Below are 14,761 nucleotides of genomic sequence, written 5' to 3'. Positions count from 1 at the left end.
CAATCCTTCCAGCTCCCAGTCACCTCCAGGATCCAGTCCAAACCCCGCCTGCCTTCCCACAATCTTCCACTCTATCCCCTGCCACGCCCCAGGCCCAACACACACGCAGCAACACAGCCGCCAGGGCTTCCTACAGCAAGCCTTTCCCTCCTCTCCACACGGAAACCTTCCACCAGCCTTGACCTTCACCCTGCGGCCCAACCACCAACTCCGTGGAGCCTTCCTTGAGCCCCAGTGGAGTCCTCACTCCCTTCTCTGTCCACCCTCAGCCCCTCTGACGTAGGGTCTGTTGACCCATCTGCTCCCTCCAGCCAGCAGGAGCCCTTGAGGGCAGAGACTGGGTGTGACTGCCCCCAGCCCACATACAACGTGTGCACTGGCTAGCTGGCTGGCTGGAATTTGCTGCACTGGGCTCCCCAGGCTTAACGAGGCCAGATCTAAGGGTGACCAGTGGAAAAGGAGAGGCTTGGAGGTAGATTTGACCATAAGCCCCCAACCCAGATTGGGTTAGGGCCTGCCAACTGGCTCTCCCAACCCGGCTCATTAGGAGAACAGGGGTGGTGCCAGGCCCAATCTTTCCATGGACGCCTGACAATGGCTGTGTCGAGAATCACAGGAGATGAAGTCATCGCTCCCAGAAATAGGCTGATTAAGAAGACGTGACGACAACATAAACAGCAAGGCTGGACACACACTCACTCTCTCTCACCATGTGTTTCTCCGCCCTGGGAAGCTGGGCCACGCCCGAGCTGCTCTGGGAACCAGAGATCATGCCAGGAACCAGAGCCAGTGCACGGAACCTGGACTCAGGTGATACGTTGGTCTCTGAGAACGGTGGTGCCCAGCACGCTCTCCTCTGGGACTCCCTTGCAGAGGCTCCCTGTCCTGACCCTCCCGGAAGTTCCAGACCTGCCCCCTGGCCCTCTCAGACCTCCACAGTTTCTTGTCTCACTCCCTCCTAGGCCCTACCTCTCCTCTCTTCCCAGGGTACAATCCCACCCACCCTTCTTGGCCCCCTCACATTCTTGTCCTGTCCTGGACACAGACTTGCCTAGATGCCAGGGAGGTGGGAGCTTCTATTGGCTAAGACAGGGCTCTGGGCTACAGACACAGGGCTCAAATCCTGGCTGTCTTGTTGCAGCTGTCTGACCACGAGCTAGTCAATCCATCTCTCTGACCTTACCTTCCTCACCTGTAAAATGCAGATAGCAATGTGCCTACCTCAATGGGTAAGATTAAATGAAATATGTTGATTTGTTCTCTCACCAACCTTGCATCAGGCCCTATTCTAGGGACTGGAGACACATTAGGGAACGAGACATCAACTTCCTGCTCCCTGGGGCTTACAGTCTGGTGTGGCAGAAGTACAACAATACACGTAGGGTAAGATCAGGTGAGCTCGAGTGCCAGGAAGAACCAGAAGCACAGAAAAGGGTCCAAGCTAGAGGGGGAGCAGGAGGCTGTGTTTGACAGTATGGGTGGATGAAGTGAGGAAGCAGGTCACAGACATCTGGGCAAAGAGTGATCCAGAAGAGACAACAACAAGGGGAAAGATCCTGGGCCAGGGCACCTGAGGGGCAGGAGACAGGGACGAGTGAGGGCAGTAAAATCAACAGGAGCTGCCCATGCAGGGTCCACAGGAAGGAGCCTGGAGTAGAGTTGGAAGGGGTGAGACACCACTGGGTGGTTTCTTGTTTAAAGATTGCTCCAGCTGCCGGTGGAGAATGGACTGAAGGGGAGCAAAGCTGGAGGTGGGGAGACCAGCCTAGGGGTTGGCTGCAGGCTCCAGGTGGGAGGTGACTGTGGCTTGGATTCTGTGGCAGTGGTGACAGTACATGAGGCACTCAGCACGGTGCCTGGCACAAAATGAACCCTCAATATTGGTTCTTCTCATCCCTACTCTCATCACCATCAACATCCTCATCACCCTCATCACTGGCTGAGGGCTCTGCTGGTCCCGAAGCTGAAAGACTCCTCATCCCATTTTACAGATGACCAGGTCCCTTGCTCAGGGTCTCAAGCAGTGACAGGCAGAGCCACACCCTGCCCGGCTTGGGCTCTCCAGCCTGAGCAGACAGATATTCCTCCTGTGCCCTCCCTCCACCCCGACCCCACAGGGCCCAGTTCTCAACCAGCTCTGCATCTCAGTCCTCACAGGGCCTCCACCGGGGAAATCATTAGACTCCAAACAGAACAACAGCACCAAGTGCTTGCATCTCGCAGATTTCAAGTTCTTTCCTATCCACTTTCTCCCTTGCTGAGAGGGAGGTACTGTGAGCCCCATCAGGTCAAGGACTAGGGCTGAGAAAATCTTCAAATCTCCCTGTATCCTACCTCCTCCAGGAGCTTCTCTGAGCCCAGCAAAGACTTCTCCCTAGGCCTGGCTGCCTCCTAGCCCACCTGGCCCCGGAAGGAGCTGGCCAAGTGAGAGCCCGCAGGCAGAGACCATCTCACTGAGGCCACATGCATCTCTCCCACCCCAGGCTGGGGGCTCCTCCGTGGCAGTCAGGGACCACAGCTGATTCCCGTGCTTGTCCCCAGGGCCAGACACAGGTGAGCAAAAACAGAAATAACTCAATCCCCAGGGTCCGTTGGGGGAGTCCTGTCTGCAGGAGATACCCTGAGACAGCCAGCTACCTCCTGCCCTCTCTGCTGGCTGGCTGGGGCAGCCCACAGCCTCTGAGTTTGGGTGAAGCTGCTGGCAGACCATTCCCTCTTCCCTCCCTCACCATGGAACCACCTGGAGAGCCACGCCCACCCCCACCCCCAGAACTGGGGGGCTGAAGGGTGTGAGTGCTGGGAGGGAGGGGTGTGCAAGGACATGTCCCCTCCTCATCTTAGGGCTCCAGGCCAGAACAGCCAGTCTTTCTTCCCCTCCCCTCTCTGCAGGCCAAGGAGGGAAGATGAAGCAAGACAACATGTTCTCAAGCACACAGAATAGAGAATTTCTTTTAAAGCCACACAAAGTCGGCAGAAAAAGCCTCCGACCATCAGTCAATAGTGGTTTTTGGTGGGTGGGGAGGTTCTATGGTGGTAGTGGTGAGGACAGAAATTTCACTTTTTGCTTTATGCTCCCATATGGCTGGGATATGGCACTCTATGCTTGTATTTTTAATTACCTTTATATTAAAAAAGACTTAAAAGTAAAATGAAGTGAATGAGAGGGCACTCTGTGAGGAATATGGCAGTGCTGGCACGTGTTCCTCCCGTGACCCCAGGAGCTCCAGAAGGCCAAGTGCCTGCCTTACATTTTGTTTCTTCTGCCTGGGCCTCACCCAGGCCAGCTGCTGCCACTCCCTGCACTCAGAGAAGACAGAGCAAGAGTGGGAGGAGGCAGGGCTGGGGGACCAGACGGGAGCCTCCAGTCTCAGACACACGCATTTGGGGATCGCAGTCACCTCACCTCTTTCCTGACCGCCCCGCCCCGCCTTTGCTGCCTTGCTCTCCTTTGCACAGACACTGGGGCTGGACCCCCGCGGGCCGGCTGTGTGTCTGTCTACTCCATCAGTCCCTGGCCACCCTGGGCTTCAACCACTTGTGTGTCTCTAGCCCAAGTCCCTGCACAGAGCAGGTGCTCATTGAAAGTTTGCTAGACAAATTGCCAGAACAATCTGAAGGACCGTTTATGCCAGGTGATCATTTGGAAAGAAACACAAATATGGATTCCAGACAGAGTGGCAGACAGGGTGGAGAAACAAAAGTTATGCTTGCAGGCCAGAACAGGAAGACACCCAGACAGGCTTTGGCCAGAGCAGTTCCAACCCTTTGAAGAAGGCAGGACCCCTGCTGGGGCAGGAGGAGGAGGAGCGAGCCCCTTTCTGAGGATTAGAACTTCCTGTGCCTAAAGGAGCTCCTCAGTCTGAGAGAGAGCAACTGCGAAGGGCAGGGAGGGTCATGTGCGTGCATGGACACACAGGGATGGACAGCCCCCCAAAGCTATGCATTTCCACCTTTGCTAAAGATCAGGATACCAAGTATCCTGAAGGTTCTCTTAAATACTTAAGACCTTTCCTCCCTGAGCTCTTCCCTGGCCGAAGCCTATCCTTCACTGTGACAACACCAGGCAGAAGCACCTGGCTGGGGGTCGGGACACAACTGCCGCAGGCTCAAGCTGGCCTGGGTCAGGCCAGCCTCGTATCAGCTCATGCAGGGCAGCATTTCACACTGACTAGCACCAGTCCCTCCGCAAAGCATGTGCAGCTTCCAAGAACGGGCGTGGCCCCATCTGTCCTGCACTCCAGTCCCCTTTGCCTCAGTCCCCTGTCCTGAAACCACTCATGCAGAGTCCCAAGGCCACACCTTGCCCGGGTGGCTCCCTCACCAGGAGGCCTTGCCTACTCCCCTCTGCCCACCTGGGTTTCTCCAACCTTTAGGATAAAGGTCTCTAACTAAAAAGTACAGGCGGTATTTGGTCAACATCCATGTTTTGTTAAGCCCACACAGTATTTGACATTTTTAAGTTTTGAACCAATTGCCAACATTTAAAGATGTGAAATTTTTTAAAGTCTTATAAAAAACTCTAGATTTCTGGCTTCTCTCGTAAATCCAAAGGCCCAGTCCCACGGCACAGTGGTTACTGCCCTCCTTAGCAGGACACACGCCCTCCAGGTTGCCACAGCATGTACCACATCTACAGACTGCCTCAACCAGGGGTTCCTGTGTGGCAGCTGGCAGGACTGGGGCAGGACCCACCGCATTATCTCCCAGGAACACACTCAGCATGTGGCACACAGTAGGGACTAGCTATCGTTTGTGGAATAACGAACAAGGACGCAATGCCTCCCTGTGCCCCAGATTTCCTGACTGCTATCCACTGCCTTGCAAGACCCCAAGCAGAGACAGGACAATGCTCTTCACTACCCCGTCCCCCACAGCTGGCACACCTGCAACAGGACACTGGGGTAAGCCTTCGGGGCTGTGTCCAGACTCTCAGGCCAATAACTGACCTTTGCTTCAAAAGTTGTGTCTTCCAGAGGCCAGCCAAAGCAAAAGCAGTGATCCTGGCATCTCCCTACCTTCTATAGCAGTGGCAAGATTCCAGGCCAATCCATGGACACTGATCCCCAGGACTTTCATTCAACTTGAAACGGAGAAATTCAGCAGCAAGAAATGACAAGGCCAATGACAAAGCCAAGGCTTCCTCGATACCCACCTGCAGGAGGCGAGCAGAGAGCCAACTCTTCCCTTTTTCTGGGTTTTCAAGGTCAGAGTCACATTGGCAGGAAGGGTTCTCTTTGTTCTTCTGCCTCTGACTTACCCCAAACAGAGTCACTGACCCTGACAGCCAGGTCCTCCTGTCCTTGGCAGTGGCAGAGGCGGCCCCTGCTCCTGCTGGGGTGGGGCAATGAGAGCCAGCCAGGAGCAGGTCACACCCCCAGGGGTCCTGCTTCCCGAAATACGGGGTTTCTGTGGGCCTGGATTCCCTGCCGGCCTAGGAGTGCCATCTCTGGTCCAGGGTGTGGTGCTCAGTAAAGGCTGGCTGGAGAGCAGCAGCTGACAGCCTCCAGTGTGCTCACAGCCCAGGGAGCAGGCACCCGCTCAGAGGAAGGGCTCGGCCTGCTTCTGCCGCTCATTGGCTATGTGACTTCAGGTTACTTGCCTCCTCTCTCTGAGCATCGGTTTCCTCATTTGGAAAATGGGGAAATAAATACCTGATCTGAGACAATCGACCTCCTAATGGGACCCAGAGGAGCTCTGTGAATCATGAAGTGCCATGCCAAAGTTAATTATTCCAACGCCTGGCACAGCGCCCGGCACGCAGTAGGTGCTCCATGTATCCTTCATGGTGCAAATGCTTATTGAGCCCTGCACTGTGCCAGGCTGCGTGCAAGGTGCCAGGGGCCCAGAATGGAGGCCTGGGTCCTGTGCATGGGAGGTCTGCCCCTCAATGGGGCATGCAGACAACTGTCATACCATGAGAACTGCCAGGAAGTAAGTAAGCATCAGAATGCTGTGATGCCCACGGGGGATCCTGGGCTCCCAGAGACAGCGGTGAGGGTGCTAGTTCTTACAAGAGCCCCACCTCTTGGCTGCTGGGCAGCAGAGGCCAGAATTGGGGCTGCCCAGCTCTCGGCTGCCTGCCACTCTACCCATTTCCCAACAGCCTAGTTTAACAAGAGGGTTGCCAGGCTGGGTGAGTGACCCAATTCTCTGAAGGCACCCATGGGCTATGCGCATGTCTGTGCAGTGTGCACCCGGACTTGGGAACAAACAGTGACGCAGCACCTGTGTGGGACACGTCTTTTACATACACTCTGTTAGGGGCCCCATATCTGGTTGGGGAGTAGTTAATACAGACTCCTGAGCTCCAAGCCCAGGGAGGTGATGCCACCCCATCCCCAATATGCAGTAGTCACCAGAGTCTGGAGAGTCACCTAACCTGGGGTCCCCATTCTGAGTCCCTTACTAGCCCATGAGACCTGGGTCAAGTTACCAAACCTCTCAGCACCTGGTTTCCCATCTCTCGGGTGGTTGTGAGCGTTAAGAGACAAAGCACCTGGCAGGGAGGGAGTCCCATCCTCGCACCCATCCTCACACCCAATCCAACCCCACAGACATGGTCCGTAGGGGCCCAGTCCCAACCCAGCTCCCCCCTCATCTCCTCCTCTCCTTACCTGCTACATCTGAACTATTTCCCATTCCCCCGATGCTCTAAGAGCCCCTTCCCGCTTCCCAGAGCAGCCTCACGTCCCAAGGACAGGAAGGTTCGAAGCCTCTGCCGGAACACTTGCTTATGGGGTTCCCCCTGCCTAACTGCCCTTCCCCCCACTTGGCCATCTGATGAACTCATCCTCTTTCAAGCCTCTTCTTGAAGCCCTCCCTGATTGCTTGGGAGCAGGCCCAACTCCTGCCCACCCCCCAGGCAGAGAAGTGCAGAAAGGAACAGGCGAGGCCTCCAACTCCTTGCACATCCCTGGGTAGATTCCTTCCTCACTCTTGGCCTCAGCTTTCCAAACTGTGAAGGCATCTCTATGACTTCTTCTCATTCTAAGGCCTTGTGAATGTGCTTCGTCACATGCTCTACTGGCTGCAGGATGCTGCTGGGGGGGGGGGGGCACGGCATGCATCTCCAGGTTCACCTCGAGGCTCTGGAGGGCTGGAAGGAGCTAGACTCTGCTTTGTTCTGCCTGGAAGAGCAGGACAAGTGCAACTCCAGTCAGCACCCTCAGGAAGCCCCACTTGCTGCCAGGGGAGCAGACCCAGTAACGATGCACAGAAAACAAGGACAGAAAATGCACAGCAAAGTGAAGTCCACCTGCGATCGCGGGGTAGGAGGGCCAGGGGAGGCTTCAGGAGGAAGAACTAGGACTGGACAGACAGGATGAAAGCAGGAAGAGCACAGGGAAGAGACGGAGGCATTCCAGACAGAGGGAACAGATGAGACAGAGATCATGGTACAGTCATAGCTAACACATCTCAAGGCGCTCTGCTAAGCATTTAGCTACAAATCTCATTTATTCTTCTCAACAGCCCTTCGAGATAGGAATTGCTATTATCCCCATTTTACGGAGTTAGGCAAGTCCCCCAAAGTCACAGAGCTGACGAGCGGTGGAGCTGGGATTTGAACCGAGGCATCTGCCTGCCGTATCTGGTGAGTAAACAGGGGTGACCAGGGCACGGAGGCTCAGGGGAGTGGGGATAAGAGTCAGGGGACTGGAGAGACTTGTTAAGACCTCGACATTGCGCTTCATTATCTCTGCAGCCTGGTCTCGAATGGCACCCGACCCAGGCCAATGTCGTTGATGAATCCACTGAGGGTGACCCCACTCAGGCATGGGAGCGTGCAAGGCCACTCAAGAGTCCAACGACCCCAGCCCTGCACTTCCTCTGCACCATCTGCCTAAAGGATGCGAAGAGCTGCTGCTAATGAGTGAGTGAGCGGGAGCGGGCGGGGACGGAGTTGGGGGAGCGCAGCCAGTCAGGAGCCGCGGCTGTCAGCGGCCACACCGACAGGCTGGCGCGGAGCTGTTGCCAGGGCAGCCCAGAGAGTCTGCCTTCACAGGCAGAGTGATTTAGAACTGGCTGCTCTCTCCTGGGCTACCAGCTCCGCTGGCCAGGGGCTCCCCATTGAGGGCCTGGCCCTTCCAAAACCTCAACACAAAATGTCAGGGGCCCCGTGGGGGAGCCACCAGCATGAAAGGCCATCAAGACAGAAACGTGGGCACACCTCACATGTTGGAAACAAGCCCCTTGTCACAACACAATCCAAACAGGGACCATGGCTGGGGGCTTGGGGCTTCTGGGCCAGGAGTTCCAACAACCCAGGCTCATCTTGAGGACGCCCACCACTGAGTGGCACCTGCCCCTCCACTGAGGGTCCTGGACCTGCAGCAGCAGGTGGCCCATGGCACTGGAGGGGGAGGGCAGAGAAGGAAGGCTGACGAAGGGGAGGTGGATCTGAGAGGAGAATGGTACGAGGAAGGCACGACCCTCACTGGACTCTCACCCAGGCCTCCTCTCTCAGTGCCCAGCACATGGCTGCCACCCAGCAGGGTCAGACATGACAGCCAGAATAACTCTGGGTAGGGAGGAGCGACCTCACCTGAACAGGCAAGGTGACAACCCAGTTCAGAATGCCCAGGATAGTGCTAAGTAGTTTGCTGGCCATCCAGAAACATCTTAAGGTAAATGATTGACAGTGATAAACGTGTGTGAAACAAGTGAACCTACGCAAGGGCAGACCCGCAGGAGCCCCGCCCCAAGGACTCCAACGTGCCGCGGAGCTACAGCGAGCCCACTAAATAGTCTTCTGCACGACTGCATCAGATAGGATGCGGTGTTTCCATTAGTGCAATGAGTGGCTTCTAGTGTGACCAAAAAAAAGACCACAGGGCGTCACCAGACTGACTGTACCTGCCCTAAGGTCCAGACAAGCTCAGCAGGCCAGCCCCAGCCCTTCACAGGTGGCCTCTTGTGGTCCAGAATTCTCGCTGCGCCTGAGGCCCAGCACTCAATGGAAGACCCTGGCCCCGAAGCCAATGAGGAGATTGGCAGTTCCCGCCATGAGAACACTGTGGCATGGCCTGGGAGTGAACTTACGGGGCAGGCTGCTTCTCTAGGGAGGAAGGAGAGAGTGAGGGGCTGTCCCAGCTTATGAGAGGCTGTGGGGCTGCCTTTCTGAGAGCTCGCTCAAACGTGTGTGCACAGGGCAGAGCACGCTATGAGACTTCCTTCACTAATACACGCTTCCTGGAGTCTCTGTGGGCAAAGGAGACAGAATCCCACCCACACTAACCACCATTAGAGGCTACAGAGATTTACTGAAGGAACCCAAAAACAGCTACGCAGCCACTTTGACTCAGGAGGGAGAGACAGCAGGGATGACCAACTGGAACTGCATGGTGATGCATCACCAGGCTTTGTGCTGGGCACCCCACGCCCCCAGGGTGGCCAAAGACCATGATGGGAGCCATGGAACCAAGCTCCGAGGACAGCCCGTTATCTACCTGCAAACAGCAGAGCACCCGTGAAAACAAGCAGCTGCCCAAGCTAGCATAGTAACCGAGGGAGGCACGACTGTGAAATACATGACTCAGGTGGAAGAAAAAGTGTGTGGGACAAGCCTTGACCTGGCTCCTTCTGCTTCACATCTGCCTGGGCTCAGGCTGGCTGGAGTCTGCCAGCATGGAGGGACAGGGCTGCCTACAAGGAGACCCAGGATTTGGTACCCAGAGTGAGAGCTGTTGTGGTAACTCTGAAATATCACCATGGGTGGGGCCAGTCCACCTGACCTTCTCTCTGAGGGAGGGACTGGCTCCCTGAAGCAGGAACAAGACCAGAAAGCAGACCTCAGGGCACCAACTCCAGGTGCCACTGGTGTCCTCCCTCTGGCAGCACACTGGGATGCTAGGAGAGGGCTGGGATCCCCTCTATACCTTCAGGGCCAACCCCAGACCTGCCTGGAACCCCAAAGGAGATGCCCTGCTGTTTATCTGGAGAACTAAGCAGATTTCTTTTGGAAGTGGAATCTGAGCAGGACAAAGGGCCCTCAGCTGGGGCTCTTCCACCAGACCAAATAAACACTCACCCTCTCACCAGGGGGGCTGCCGGGTATATTTGGAGAGGAGCAGGAACAGCCAATCCAATTGGAGTTTGGGCTGAAACTGGCTTTCAGCCAACAGTAGCAGCAAAGCACCCTAGGCCAAGTTCCTTCCTCGTCGTCGGGGACTCAGCTGCCCCCCTGGCTCTGCCCTAGCAGCGTCCCCAGGGACACAGTGAGGCCTGGCTCCCCGAGCTACAGCAGGCAGCGGTACATCCAGCCCCAAGTTAACAACCTGGGACCCACACCACTAACATCCCTCAGAGGAATGGGACCCTTCCAGGCAAGGAAGAATCTAGAGCTGCTAGCTGGAGGTCTCAATACTTGAGTGGGTCTCAGAATCACCAGGGGCTTGTCGTGAATACAGATTCTAGGGCAACCCTAGACCCGTGAACCTGACTCTCCTGAGGAGGGCTCTGGAATCGTTTTGCCAGGTTCCAACAGCACCAGGATGCTCAGGTGTATTCAGGAACCAATAGAAGGTGGGATGACCTCTGATGCCCCCCCAATACCCTCTTCCCAGTGCCCACAAGGAGTGCTTGGTCTCTCTTCATCTGCTGCTGCCACTTCCTAAAACCCTGGGAGTCCACAGGTCTCCAGGCATCTTCAGCTGACGCCTCCTCCACCCCACCTCTACAGGTAGCCGGTAGGCCCCACCTAGTGACAAGCCAGCTTAGTGGCAGGGAATAAATTAACCCCCTTCATGGGGGAAGAAATGTGTTATTTTCAGAGTTTTTTCAAAGAGGAGTCATTAATTGATCTTTTTTGATCATCAGAAAATTACCCAAGTCATCTTGCCGTTGAGAGGAAACAAAGCCCCAACACGGCAGAGAGGCCTGGCTTTGGGGCTGGCAGGGGCTCCCCGTCTGGAGTCCTATACCTCCCCGGCTCAGGAGATTCTCAGGCAGCCCTCTGCAGACCCCCGTCCTGCAGGAATGAGGTCCCTGACACTGGCTGCGGAGACTCCCACAGGGCAGCAGGCGCCAAGGCCAGCTCCCTGAAGCAGGTGGGCATGCAGCTCGGCTTGGAGTTAGGCAGGTCCAGGTTCCAATCCGGACTCTGCCATTTAAAGGCTCTATGATCTCGGGCAAGTCTCTTAACTATCTTCAGCCTTGGTTACCTTACTCGTAAAATGAGGAAGTATCCACCTCCTGGGCTTGCTATGAGGATGATCACACAGGCCCTCTTTTGGTCCCTCGTTCCCAGACCCACTGCGTTTGCACAAGCTCTTCCATCCGCCCAAAAGGCCCTTCCCGGAGAGCTCAGCTCACTCCTCTCTTCCTTGAAGAAGCCATCCCCACCACCCCCACAGATGCAAACCTCCAGCTCTGGGCTCTCACTGCCCTCAGGCCACGTGCCTCAAATGCAATTACATGCTGACCTGTAAGACAACTTCATTCCAGCCTGTCTCCTCCACTAAGGGAGGGGCCAGGGCTGGTTTCGCTCACACTGCACCCCCAAGGCTAGCACCATGCCTAGCACGGGGGGCAGAGGGTGGGGAGCTCACTGAACAGTATCCTGTCTCCTCAGGACCAGGCCATCAGAGCTTCCCGTCCCATCACCAGCTCCAGACTTGATCACTCAGGAACTGGTGATTCCAGCCCCTACAGAGGGGTGCCCAACTCAGTGCCCTGGCCTAAAAGCTCCCTCTCAGATCATCCGGCACCTCTGGAGCCTCAGCACCAATAGCTGGTTCTCAGGACTCCACCTCGCATGGCTCTCCAGATTTCTCGTAGTAACACCTTCTTGGAGTTTCGGAAGCAAACCAAAGTCATTTGCCAACTATTTTCTCCCATTAATCTCACAATGCATTTGCTATTTTCCCTCCATAATGACTCATTTAGCAGCAACAGAGCAATTAGGAAGACCACAGAATATTGATTTTCTAAGTGGAAGAAACGTCCGCACAAACATCTTTTCATGCCTGTCTTGAGCTGTCTCCTGTTACATGATGGGGTGGACCCTGCGAGGTCTGGGCCCGATCTGCTGGCAGGATTCTGAGGTCTCAGACAAAAGCTCAAAAGCACGCACATGGTGTGTACAAATGTGGAGTGTGTGTGCACACAGGATAAGATGATAAAATTATCATGTGATCTCATGTAGACCTCAGAACCCTAGGAGGCAGGCACCATTATCACACCCATTTTAAAGATGAGGAGACAGAGGTTCAGAGATTAGGTGACTTGTCCAAGATCACACAGGAAATTAGGTCCCCAGATCCAGATGTAGGTCCATTTGTCAACAGAGCAGAATTCTGTTCATTAGGGGCCCCTCTGTGGCTTGCTCCCTATTGGAACAAGGTAGACATGACACTTGGGGACAATACAGTCCCTTTCATGGTGTGACCCAAGGCGACTCCTGAGACATAAAACAATTGGTCTAGGTCCTGAAGTCATATCTCAGCCTCGGTGCAGCCTCTAAGCCCAGCTGCTGTAAACAGGTTCACCCCATGTTGCCCCTGGCCATCCACCAGGCCTGGGCAGTGGCTCTCAGAAAGGCCTGGAGAAAGACTGCTGGACTCCTCTGCCCCCCTCCACCCTCCGACCACCACCACCAGCCCAAGACAAGCAGCTACCCAGCTCTCGGAGCACTTCAAACATCCCCACCCTATAAAAGGAGAGGGCAGAAGAAAAGGGTGAGAGTCAGGAATGGTTTCATGAGCGGGACATCTGGTAGTTTTATGTCCACATTTGCGTATGGCTCCCAAACCAGGCCCCACAGTTGGAAGACTATTAAACAGGGTTTTAGCTTACCTCCTACCTCCTACTCCAGAAACTCATGGAGCTGGGATGGGGGCTGTAGGAGCAACAGGTCCCCAAGATCCCATGGACCAACGCCAGCCAACATACTGACCTTTACCCAGGGAGCAAACGGTTTCCTTGTAGCCAAGGGAAAGAGCTGAAGATGCAGCTGGCAGACACGGGTTTAAATACCACCTCTACCACCATCTATGTGCCTTTGGGTGCGATAATTACCCTCTCAAGCCTCAGTTTCCTTATCTGTAAAGTGGAATAATCCCTGCCCTCCCACTTTCCTAGCTGGTATGAGGGCCAAGTGGTGAATGATAAAATGCCACATAAATGTTGGCTAAGGCAGCTCAAGAAAGGGGAAGGTTTCCAAGAGTTGGCACTGTCCAGCCATGGCATGGGCATCTCCCCATCACTGGAGATGTACAAGCCGACCCCAGACAGTCTGTGTGGATGGGAAGCAGAGCATCCTATATACCCTCTTGTACACCCAGATGCAGGATAGCGTTTTAGCACATTAAAGGTTCCCAGGAGTCAAGCACTGATGAAACTTGCTTGCTTTGGTTCAGTGAATGCTTCCCTCACCTGTGTGGACTATGAATCCTCTCATTCCAAGTGCCCATTAACACCTGCAAGAATGTGTGTTCTGCGGACCCCGATTTGAGAAACTCCTACGAGAGCTTTGGAAAATGACTAGGGAAGGTAGAGAAGACAGCAAGGGCATTTCAAGTACCTCTCTGGCTTAGACAGAGTACAGGACCTTCCCCAATGTCAACTACATGTCAGGTGCAGACCCAGCCCTCAACCTCCCTTGCTAGCATGACAGGGAGATAAGCCCAGATCCCCAGAGAGAAATTTCACTTCAAGGAAACAGCACAAAATGGGACTTAGAAACCTCAAATAGGAGTCACTCCCAGGCTAATCCTGACCTTAACAAGCCTGGAAACTTGGAGGGATTATAGAAGAAGAAAGGCCTCGAGCAGAAATGGTTCCCCCTCCCCTGCTCTTGCCTGGAAACTCACCATCACTGGCCTTACCCTCTGGGTCAGCAGTGCCTCCTCCAGGCTACCCGAAAAGAGGGCTAAATCTCCACAATAGTAGACGATACTTCAGAGAAGAAGAGTTTGTGGGACCACAGAAAGCAGGATAATACAGAATCTCACATCATCAGTGTGCTCGAGCCCCCATCTGTGGATCCTGGAATAAAGCTGCTTGCACTACCAGCAGGGCCCCTTAGGATACTACCAGCGCCGTGTGGACACACCCCCTCCAACCAGTGCCCTCTCCTCTCTCTGGGGGCTCCATGCCAGGAAAGGCTGAGGAGTCCAGAAACCATCGCTCCCTGGAAGAGCTCCGGCAAACCCATCCATGGCGAACCCATCCATAACGGTGCAGACTTTGCTCTCAGCAAGGACAGAGCTTTATTAATTATTCAGGGGACGGTGCAATTATGCAAATCAGTGGGCAGCTTCTGCCCGACTGCTGCCTTCTGCAGGAGTCCAGAGGGGGATGGGGACGTCCAGAGCCTAAGCTGACGAATACAAGGGAGCCACCCAGACCACAAAACAGAGACTAAACTTCACACGCTCTGGGCCCACTGAGGGCTGTGACCAGAGCCGGGTCCCGTCCCACACACAGGAGAGCTGGCAGCTGCTTTGAGGAATGAGTCTGAGGACCCAGGGATGCCTTTTTCCAAAAGAACATGCCCCCATACTGTTGCTGGCCTGCAAGGCCATCATTCAGGGCTTATCCTGTAGGCCTAAAGGCATGGAAGACTTCCAAAGCTCCCTCTTAAAAAGCACACTTCTGAGGAGAGGTAGCACCTCAAATTACTGTTTACCAAAGAACACTCTGCAGAACACTGCTCCTCCCCAAATGCCGACAGCTGCTCCCGGGGTGGGGCTGGGGGACAGGAAGCCCTGGATTGAAGAAGGTGAAACTGGTGTCTTTACTGCAGAACCTCGCAAGCCTTCAG

General features: G+C 55.0%; 1 protein-coding gene and 1 long non-coding RNA gene across 6 annotated transcripts in view; one reads left to right on the top strand and one right to left on the bottom strand.

The window, feature by feature from the left end:
* The window catches only part of DAB2IP (DAB2 interacting protein), a 194,479-nt gene that overhangs the window by 57,111 nt on the left and 122,607 nt on the right, over positions 1–14,761 (bottom strand). The gene's annotated exons all lie outside the window — the stretch shown is intronic.
* The window catches only part of LOC124236346 (uncharacterized), a 33,064-nt gene that overhangs the window by 11,889 nt on the left and 6,414 nt on the right, over positions 1–14,761 (top strand). Inside the window, exons 2-4 of the long non-coding RNA XR_006887704.1 lie at positions 4,961–5,203; positions 7,471–7,591; positions 7,703–7,870. This is a non-coding gene — a long non-coding RNA (uncharacterized LOC124236346). The remainder of the gene's footprint in view (positions 1–4,960; positions 5,204–7,470; positions 7,592–7,702; positions 7,871–14,761) is intronic.

This window comes from Equus quagga, chromosome 1 (genome assembly GCF_021613505.1).
Source record: "Equus quagga isolate Etosha38 chromosome 1, UCLA_HA_Equagga_1.0, whole genome shotgun sequence".
In the NCBI taxonomy this organism is placed as follows: Eukaryota; Metazoa; Chordata; class Mammalia; order Perissodactyla; family Equidae; genus Equus; species Equus quagga.
The sequence above is the reverse complement of the archived record's forward strand: the minus strand, read 5'-3'. Positions and strand labels throughout refer to the sequence as shown.